Source organism: Protobothrops mucrosquamatus, unplaced genomic scaffold (assembly GCF_001527695.2).
Source record: "Protobothrops mucrosquamatus isolate PMUCROS unplaced genomic scaffold, P.Mucros_1.0 scaffold191, whole genome shotgun sequence".
Classification (NCBI taxonomy): Eukaryota; Metazoa; Chordata; class Lepidosauria; order Squamata; family Viperidae; genus Protobothrops; species Protobothrops mucrosquamatus.
In genome coordinates, this window is record NW_015386547.1 from 217,974 (window position 1) to 227,232 (window position 9,259).

Consider the following 9,259-nt stretch of genomic DNA (forward strand, 5'->3'; position numbering starts at 1 on the left):
ACCTATACCATCTCAGACAAGTGACTGTCCAGTTTCTTCTTAAAAACCTCCAGTGATGGAGTGCCCATGATTTCTGGAGGCAAGCTGTTCCACTGGTTAATTGTCCTCACTGTCAGGAGGTTTCTCCTTAATTCCAGGTTGCTTCTCTCTTTGATGCATTTCCAACCATTGTGTCATGGTTCTGATAGATGAGACCAGTAGAAATAAGAACTCTGAGGCATTTGCTTTCCTCAAAGAACACATTTAATGGCTACATAGTATCGGCATGAACAAAGGTGAAACCAAGACTGAAAGTCCCTTCCCAAGGTTACAATGTAACAAGTTGAACTTTCCACCCTTATAATATGTCATAAATCACAATCCCCAATTAACTACTTTGGCGGGCTTTCCAGCGGAAGCTCCAGCCCGCCAAAAGACATGTAGTTTGATCTTGGTTCCCACAGGAAAGGTATTGCTATGACTAAACTATAAAAATACATCTCCTCCCTCCCAAGGTTGTGGCAACCAAAAACGAAATGAAGATGGCTGCAGACAGAATCATTTGAAAGTTGACAGTTGTATCCTCTAAAGAAGAGAGAAATCCTGTAGGTAGAAAAGGAGTTAGAGTCAGGAATCACCCCTAGGTTATTTGGATGTTTATCATAAAATTTATATATTAATCAATCAGCCTTTACATTAGCACTTTTTACCCAGGTGGCCTCTGATAGTGGGTAACCTTTCCACTGCACCAGATACTGTAACTTTCCCTTGTACAACCTTGAATCCAGTATTCATTTTATTTCATAATGAGTCTCTCCCTCCATGACAAAGGGACCAGGTGCCTGCTTTGGAGGGGGTCGCAATGAAGACTCTCTGTGTGGCTTCAATAGGCTGCAGTGGAACACAGGGTGAACTTTCCCTAAAAGGGGAGGGAGCTTTAGTTCCACGGTGACTAGGTTTATAATCCACACTATGGGGAAAGGTCCAAGGAATTTTGGTCCCAATTTTTTACTAGGCAGCGTGAGTCTTAAATATTTTGTAGAAAGGTAAACGTTTTCACCCACACAAAATAGCCTCTGGGGGGCCCTTCTCTTGTCTGCCTGCTCTTTGTAAATTTGTGAGGCTTTTGTTAGAGCCGCTTTCACATTGTCCCAAACACTTTTCCAAGAAGTTACCCATTGATCTAAAGTTTGAGAAACAGGAGGGTCCTAAAGAAGTTCAGGCATGGGAATAAATTCCCCAACAGTAGCTATTTTAAATGGAGTGAGTCCAGTGCTGCTATATACTGTGTTATTGTAAGCCACATCAACAAAGGGGAGGAGGCCAGCCCATGTTGTTTGTTGGTAGTCAACATAACATCTAATATAGATGTAGAGTTAGATTTTTCAGCAGCCCCATTAATAGATGGATGAAAAGCCGATGACAGTCCCTGTGTGGACCCAATAAGTTTCAGAAAGTCTCTCCAGAACTTGGCAGTGAATTGCACCCCCCTATCTGAAATAATCTGCTTTGGCGCTCCATGGAGCCGATATATATCTTTGAGAAACATTCTTGCTAGTTTCTTTGCAGAAGGAAGACAGGTTCAGGCAATGAAATGAGCTTGCTTAGAAAAAAGGTCAATCACAGTCCATATTACCGTATTACCCCTACTTTTAGGTAATTCCACAATAAAATCCATGGCAATCTCTTCTCAGGGTTGGGAAGGATCTGCGACTTGCTGCAATAATCTAGAGGGCTTACCTGGATGTTTTTTCATTGCTGCACAAGTTGCACAGCTTTTCACATAATTCTCAACATCTTTCTTTAGCCTTGGCCACCAAAACTGCCGTCGAATTAAATGTAAAGTCTTTAGGTATCCAAAATGGCCTGCTTGTTTGCTATCATGACTGTGTTGGAGGGCCTGAACTTTAAGGGTCTCAGGCAGATAAATTTTTGACCCCTTCCAAGCCAACCTGTCCCGATAAGTCAGTATGGTTTTATTTGCCAGGAACCAGGAATTGGTTTTTAACTCCTCCTTTAGCCTCTTCGTTAATGGGCTATCAGGTTCAGTTGACCTTGCCTGTGATGGGCCCCCTGTAGTTACTTGAGAGATTGATTCTGGCAGCGAAATGATGGAGTTCACAATCTCCTCTTGACAGGTTTTGTACGGGGGCAGCCTGGACAGGGCGTCAGCTAGAAAGTTTTTCCCTCCCAGGATGTTTTTTAGTGTGAAGTTGAAATGATTAAAATATTGCGCCCACCGAACTTGTTTAGGAGATAACTTATGGGGTGTTTTCAGTGCCTCTAGATTTTTGTGATCAGTCCATACTTCAAAAGGCAAGTTGCTCCCTTCAAGGAAATGACACCATGTAAGCAGAGCCCACCTGACCGCGAAAGCTTCTTTCTCCCAGACTGCCCACCTTCGTTCACTGTCCTTTTTGGAGGTGTAGGCACAGGGCTGCAAATCCCCATTTTTGTTCTTTTGCAAAAGAATGGCCCTTACAGCCACATCGCTGGCATCAACTTGAATGATGAACTGTTTTTCAGGATTGGGATGTTTGAGAATGGGTTCTGCTGCAAACAGCTTCTTTAAGTTCTCAAAAGCAGTCTGGCATTCTATGGATCATGGCAGGGGATGGCAGGGTCGCGGATTCCCCCTGTTTTTCCCCATTTTTAACAGTTCAGTAATTGCAAAGCAATCTCAGCAAAGGAGGGATTAATTGCTGGTAGAAGTTTGCGAATCCCAAAAAACTCTGGAGTTGTTTATGGGTCCATGGAGGCTGCCATTCTAACACAGCTTTCACTTTAGCCAGATCCATCTCAATGCCTTCACTGGAAATCCTATATCCTAGATAATCCAGGCGTGTCTGATAGAAATCACATTATGAGAGCTTAGCGTAAAGTTTAATGCTCAGCAGTTTTCTGAGCACTTCACGTACTAATTTGACATGCTCCTCCATGGTCTCTGTGTAGATGAGGATGTCATCAAGGTAAACTAAAACTCCTTTATACAGGTGATCATGCAGTACTTGCTTAATCAATTGCATGAACACAGTAGGGGGCCCCTGCAGGCTGAAAGGCATAACATTGAACTGGAAACTCCCCAAGGGGCTGTTAAAAGCCATTTCCCACTTGTCTCCTTCCTTGATTCTTACTCGGTAATACACCTCACTTAGATCTAATTTGGTAAAAACATTTCCTTTTGCCAAATGAGCTAACATATCCTTCATCAAGGAAAGGTGGTACATATTCTCCACGCTGACACAGTTTAACCCTTTAGTCAATGCACAGCCTTATTGACCCATCTTTATTTTCCTTAAACAGCACTGAGGGGCTATCCAGGATTTTGCTGGCTAAGTTCTTATCAATGTATATTCTTAGTTCTTTCAGTTCTCGGGGGGTTATTGAATACATTTTTAGCTTAGGTAATTTGGCTCCCAGTAAAATCTCAATGGCACAGTCAGTGGTTCAGTGGAGGGGGGGGCAGGACATCACATTCCGCCTCGCTGAATGCTTTTGCTAAGTCTCTATATTCACTTGAGATGATTGGTTTTCCTGTCAGGGAACTCACAGCAGTTTTTGAGGTCTCCAGGGGTTGCCCTTGGCTCTCAGCTGGGTTACTGATTGGTCCCATTGCTAATCTTAAAGCCCTCACTCCATTCTCCCACCAGATCATAGGGCACCATTTGTCAAGCCAAGGCAACCCCAGAATCACTGCTTCTGTCATTTTGGGGATCATCACAAAACGGATTAACTCCCAATGCTCCTCTATCTCTAGGTGCACTAGTTCAGTTAAGTGGGTGGCCGGGGCTCCTTCTATGAGAAATCCATCAGCCTGCTTGAACCTCATGGATAGAGGCAGTAATTTTGCCCTAATGTGCAGTTTTAGTACGGTAGGGAGATTGATCAAACATTGGGTACATCCTGAATCAAATAAAACGTTCAAATCCATTTGAGCCCCTGATTTTGGCACCAGTAGTTTGGCCGAAAGGGAAAAAGGTGGGATAGGTTGACTCACCATCGAGTCGTCTTCCCCAGTGTCATCACTGTCGTATGGATCAGGTGTGGCAGGCATTCTGCTAGTTCCTCTTGTTTCTCCTGGGGAGGAGAGGTGACTTATACGGCTTGCCCCTGGCTGACCCAATTCGACTTTTCTCATGCTGGCTGAGGTTGTCTCTTTGGCTTTGTGGGAGCTGTGGTTGCACTTTTCGGTGGAGAAAAAGGAACCAGACAGTCTGCAGCTTGATGCCCAAGTTGTTCACACCTGAAGCACTTGATTTGAGATCCAGTGGAAGCTCTAATGGATCCGCTCATCGTGGCAGGTGGGAGGTGTTGTGACGGTGGATGTTGCACCAGATCTTGCCTTGGTCGGGGTCCTGAAACAGCAGGCTTGTGGTACCGGGTCAGTTCAATGTCCAAATTTGTAGCCAAATGGTACCAATAATGGAGTTGATCAGGATTCCCCCTGCAGATGCACATCTGAAACAGATTGCGGTCCAGTCCCGCTTTGAAGTAGTGGATCAATGACTGTTCAGGCCACTGCCTGATCCGTACCACCACTCTTCAAAATTCTTCTACGTACTCTCTCGCAGGCCGACCCCTTTTCGGCTTGTACTGCCTGGGATTCATTTTCAAATCTGGCTCTCAGTCCACATGTGAATAGATCAAAATTCCATAGCTCTTGGGCCTGCTCCTCACATAAGGCAGCCATCTACTCCGCAGCCTCCCCTTTCAAATTTGTGGCTATGAAACCAGTCATTTGGGCTTCGTCTAAATAAGCCTGGTTGTAATGATTTACATGACACCACACCTGGTTCTGGAAAATAGTCACTTTCTTGGGGTCTCCATCAAAAGTGGGCTTGAGGTGGATCTTGAGGTGGCTTTGCAGGACAGCAATCCCAGAGAGCCTGCAGTAAGCCAGGCAACTGGGGTTGGGGTTGCTGAAATACCCCTCTGCGGAAGACACTTGGCAGTGCCCTGGACTGGCAGGACACCGATGGTGATCAGGATTGGCACTGTGCCAGTAAGGGTTGGGACCAGCTGGGTGTTGGTGGCAATCTGGACTGGCTGGATGCCACTGGTGTTCAGGGCTGGCGTGGCACTGATAGCAGTCAGGGCTTATTGGGCATCGATGCCGGTCTGGGGTAGTGGGGCATCAACATTGATCGGGGCTGGTAGAATGCTGGTAATAATCAGGACTAACCTGTCAGGTTCAGTCCGGATTGATGTGGTGACGGTAGCAGTCAGGACTCTGCCAGTGCACTGGGCTCGAAGTTAGGCCAGGCTTCGGCAGTGGGGAGGTGGCCCGTTCCCCCACTATGGGACTGGGACTTCATTGGGGTGGCAGAGGCTCACAGGACTAATTGTCTTCTCGCCCACCTGAGATCACTTGGCATGTGGCCTGTCCTTCACCCATCTCCAACCTGTCAAACAGCTCCCTCAGATGTTCCACCGAGTGGCTGTGGATCGCAGTTAGATACTTTCACTCTCCAGACTCGTCCCAAGCAGCCAGTCATTTTGCTTTCATTGTTACAGGTGAATGGAAACCCTGCGATGAGATCAGCGTGTTCTTAAGCAGTAGGGCAGCTTCTGACCACCAGGTCCCTCTGATGACGATTGCTTTCTCCTCTGAGTCAGCTTCTCCAATGGGACTTCACTGGCCTTTGGTCTCACTCTGGCTGTCAGGACCACACTCTCCACCAAAGTAGCAGTCTGCATCCCATCTGCTGACACCACTCCTAGGCTTCAGATTGATTCCCCTTTCTTTTCCATCTCTGCATCTTCCCTGAGTATTTGTCATCCTCCCAAGGTTTGGGTAGGTTACCGGGGCTCGGGACCCCATGGATTAGTGAATTTTGGAGTCTTGGTTTAATGTCATGGTTCAGATAGATGAGACCAGTAGAAATAAGAACTCTGAGGCATTTGCTTTCTTCAAAGAACACATTTAATGGCTACATAGAATTGGTACGAAAAAGGTGAAACCAAGACTGAAAGTCCCCCCCCCCCCATGTTTACAATGTAACAAGTTGAACTTCCCACCCCTGTAATATGTCATAAATTTCAATTTCCTACTTTGGCGGACTTTCCAGCAGAAGCTCCAGCCCACCAAAACTCCAGCCCACCAAAACTCCAACCCACCAAAACCAAGGTCCCAACAGGAAAGTTATTGTTATGACTAACCTAGAAAAATACATTTCCCCCTCCCATTGTTGTGGCAACCGAAAACGAAGTGAAAATGGCTGCAGACAGAATCGTTTGAAAGTTGGACTTCCGGTTTGTGATGCGGTTGCCATGGATTTCTAGAAGGCGAGCTCTGTCTTCAGTTTTGCTTTGCTGGGGGACCCTGGAAAGGGTCGAAAGTTGCCCTGTAGGGGCGACCAGCAAGGAGGGGATCCCTGCTTGATCGCAAGAGGGCAGTAGCCCTTCTGTTCGATCCAGGGTAGCCCTCCAAACTGGCAGACGAAAAGCTGGCCATAGCAATATGACTTGTCACTAGGCTGCAGACAGCCGAAGTCACACTTATCACCAGGCAATTATAAAGCTGCGTGGATGAGACTGGGTGAGATCTACCTCTCTTAAATCCTAACTATCTTTTTTACCTGCATAAGCGGCTTAAAATACTTTTCCCCCTGTGGAGAGGGAAGGGGGATTTTACCCCTCCCTCTAGAAACAGTGGTGACTGATCCAGGGGAGTTTAAAACGTTGCAAGAATAACTTGATCCTAATTGGAATTTTATTTTTTAAAGTTTGTGGACTAAAAGATTTTCTGTTCTTATTGAAGATCTGGGTTGTTACTTATAAAAAAGAAGCAAAACTGAAAAGATTATAAAAACTTTGTATTTAAAAGAAAACTTTAAATGGTAGGGGTGACATTTTGTGGCTAAACCTGATATTATAATTTGTTATTCCTTAAAAGAGACTCAGCCAACAGCCCAGACAATAGATAACATTTATGTAACCTTGAAATATCAGCTGTGAGAAGCTCAGCTGTATTCCATACTCAGTGACAATTTTTTTTTTGCATTCTCTGATTGTAAAGCGTTTAACCTAATACACTACTAAGAGAATATGGATGAAGATCAGGAACAGATTCTCTTTATGTTGAAAGAAATTCATCAAACTATTCTTACAGCTACTGATGAAATAAGAGGTTACAGAAAAGAACAAGATGTCAGCCCAGATATACGAACTCAAACTTTGACTACAACTAAAAAAAATCAACTAAACAGAATATAACAGAAAAAGTGGAACAATTAAATATTATGACAGAGGATTCAACTGATCAACAAATACAGTCAATGGAAAACCCAGAAAAGGGACTGACAATATGGAAAAGGGAAAAGACTTTCTATATAAATCAGAAGAAACCTGAGGATTGAGAAGAAGAACAGACTGAAGAGAAGATGAACAGTTCAGGACAATTACGTCGAGATGGAAAAATATAGAGACGATTTGTTAGTCCTCCCAAAAAAATGGTGACCGGATGGTTTTTTCTACGTCAAACAATATACATAACAACACAGGGAGATTTATTTGATCACTTAAAAGCATGGACATGGAAGACGATTTGGCAAAGAAAGAAAGCTAGACTGAAGAAAATTGGGATTTTGACTTATTAGTGAGAATTAAAATAAAATATATTCAAATAGATAAGTTGTGTACTTTGAATATTAGTTATTGTTATGAATTGAGATAAAACATTGGTCATTTAAAACTTGGAAGTATAAACATTAACAGTTAAACTTCAACATTGATTTGCTTATAAAGATTAAATGTAAAGGTAATTAAGATATATATATATAAGCTAAAAATGTATCGATGAATGTAATAAATATGTTCTTATTTAGCAGTAATAATAAAAATTATTAACTTAAATATGAGATAGTAGATGTTAAGAGAAAAAGAGAGGAAGTATTAAATGTTGAAATAAGAGAAATTTTGGTTACTATATATAAGATATTTGGAAATTATCAGAAAATAAGAATATTATATTGTATTATTAATTAGTTGATGTAAGATGGTGAGAATTCAAATAGGTAAGACATGTATCCTGAACATTAGATCTTGTGATGAATTGTTATAAAGGGAATTGGGGTTATTTAAAACTTGGAAATTATAAATATTAAACGTTAAATTTAAATATTAAGGGGAAACTAAAAATTGGGAAAAACTAACCAGGACATTGAATGTCTAAAATGATTGAATATTAAAACAACTAGGATATGTATAAAGTAAAAATTACTGATAAATGTAAGAAAGTTATTTTTACTTAATTGATATAATAAGAATTGTACTAATTTAAATATGAGACAGTAAATACCAAAGGGAAAAGAGAGGAAATATTTAATGTAATAATTTGAGACCTGTACTAAAGATATTTGTATGTTATTGAATTATTGACCAACTCAGCCGCCACATTGCTTTTCAAATATTTAAATGCAAAACTAAAAAACCAATAACATTTTCTAAAAAAAAAAAAAGAATCGTTTGAAAGTTGACACATTGTTTATAGTTTTAGTTATAATGGAAATGACCTGGGGGAATGGAGGAAGAAGTGCATGCAAAAGATATCTCAGTATCTTATACACTAGGCAGGGGTCCTCAACCTTGGCAACTTTAAGACTTGTGGACTTCAACTCCCAGAATTCCTCAGCCAGCTTTGCACTTCCTCTTCCTTTACTTTTACTTTCCAGAAAACTAGGAAGGATCCTCTAGTGTAGGGGTCCTCAACCTTGGCAGCTTTAAGACTTGTGGACTTCAACTCCCAGCTTTGCTGGCTGAGGAATTCTGGAAGTTGAAGTCCACAAGTCTTAAAGCTGCCAAGGTTGAGGACCCCCTACACTAGAGGATCCTTCCTAGTTTTCTGGAAAGTAAAAGTAAAGGAAGAGGAAGTGCTTTGAGATTTATAAGACAGGAGAAGGAGATAGCTTCCACTGATTTCTGTAGAGCAGTAATAGTAATGTTTGGGGGTTTTTTGTTTTGTTTTTTTAAAAAACCAAGATATCTTCATTTGTGATTTAACCAGGGATATCTGAAGGGTGTAGTCAGTGGTGGGATTCAGCCAATTCACACCACTTCAGCAGAACTGGTACCTAATTTTTTGTTGCCCAGGCCCAGAATGGACTTCCAGAAGCGGCATCCACACAGAGAACCGGCTGTTCACATATTTGAATACCACCACTGGGTGCAGTAAAAATGTCAAGAAAGGAGCGGCAATGCTGTGATCAAAGCTCTGTCTGTTTTCCAAGATGATAAAAATACTTTTAGAAGACTTTATTTTATCTTCTAATAAAGAAGACTT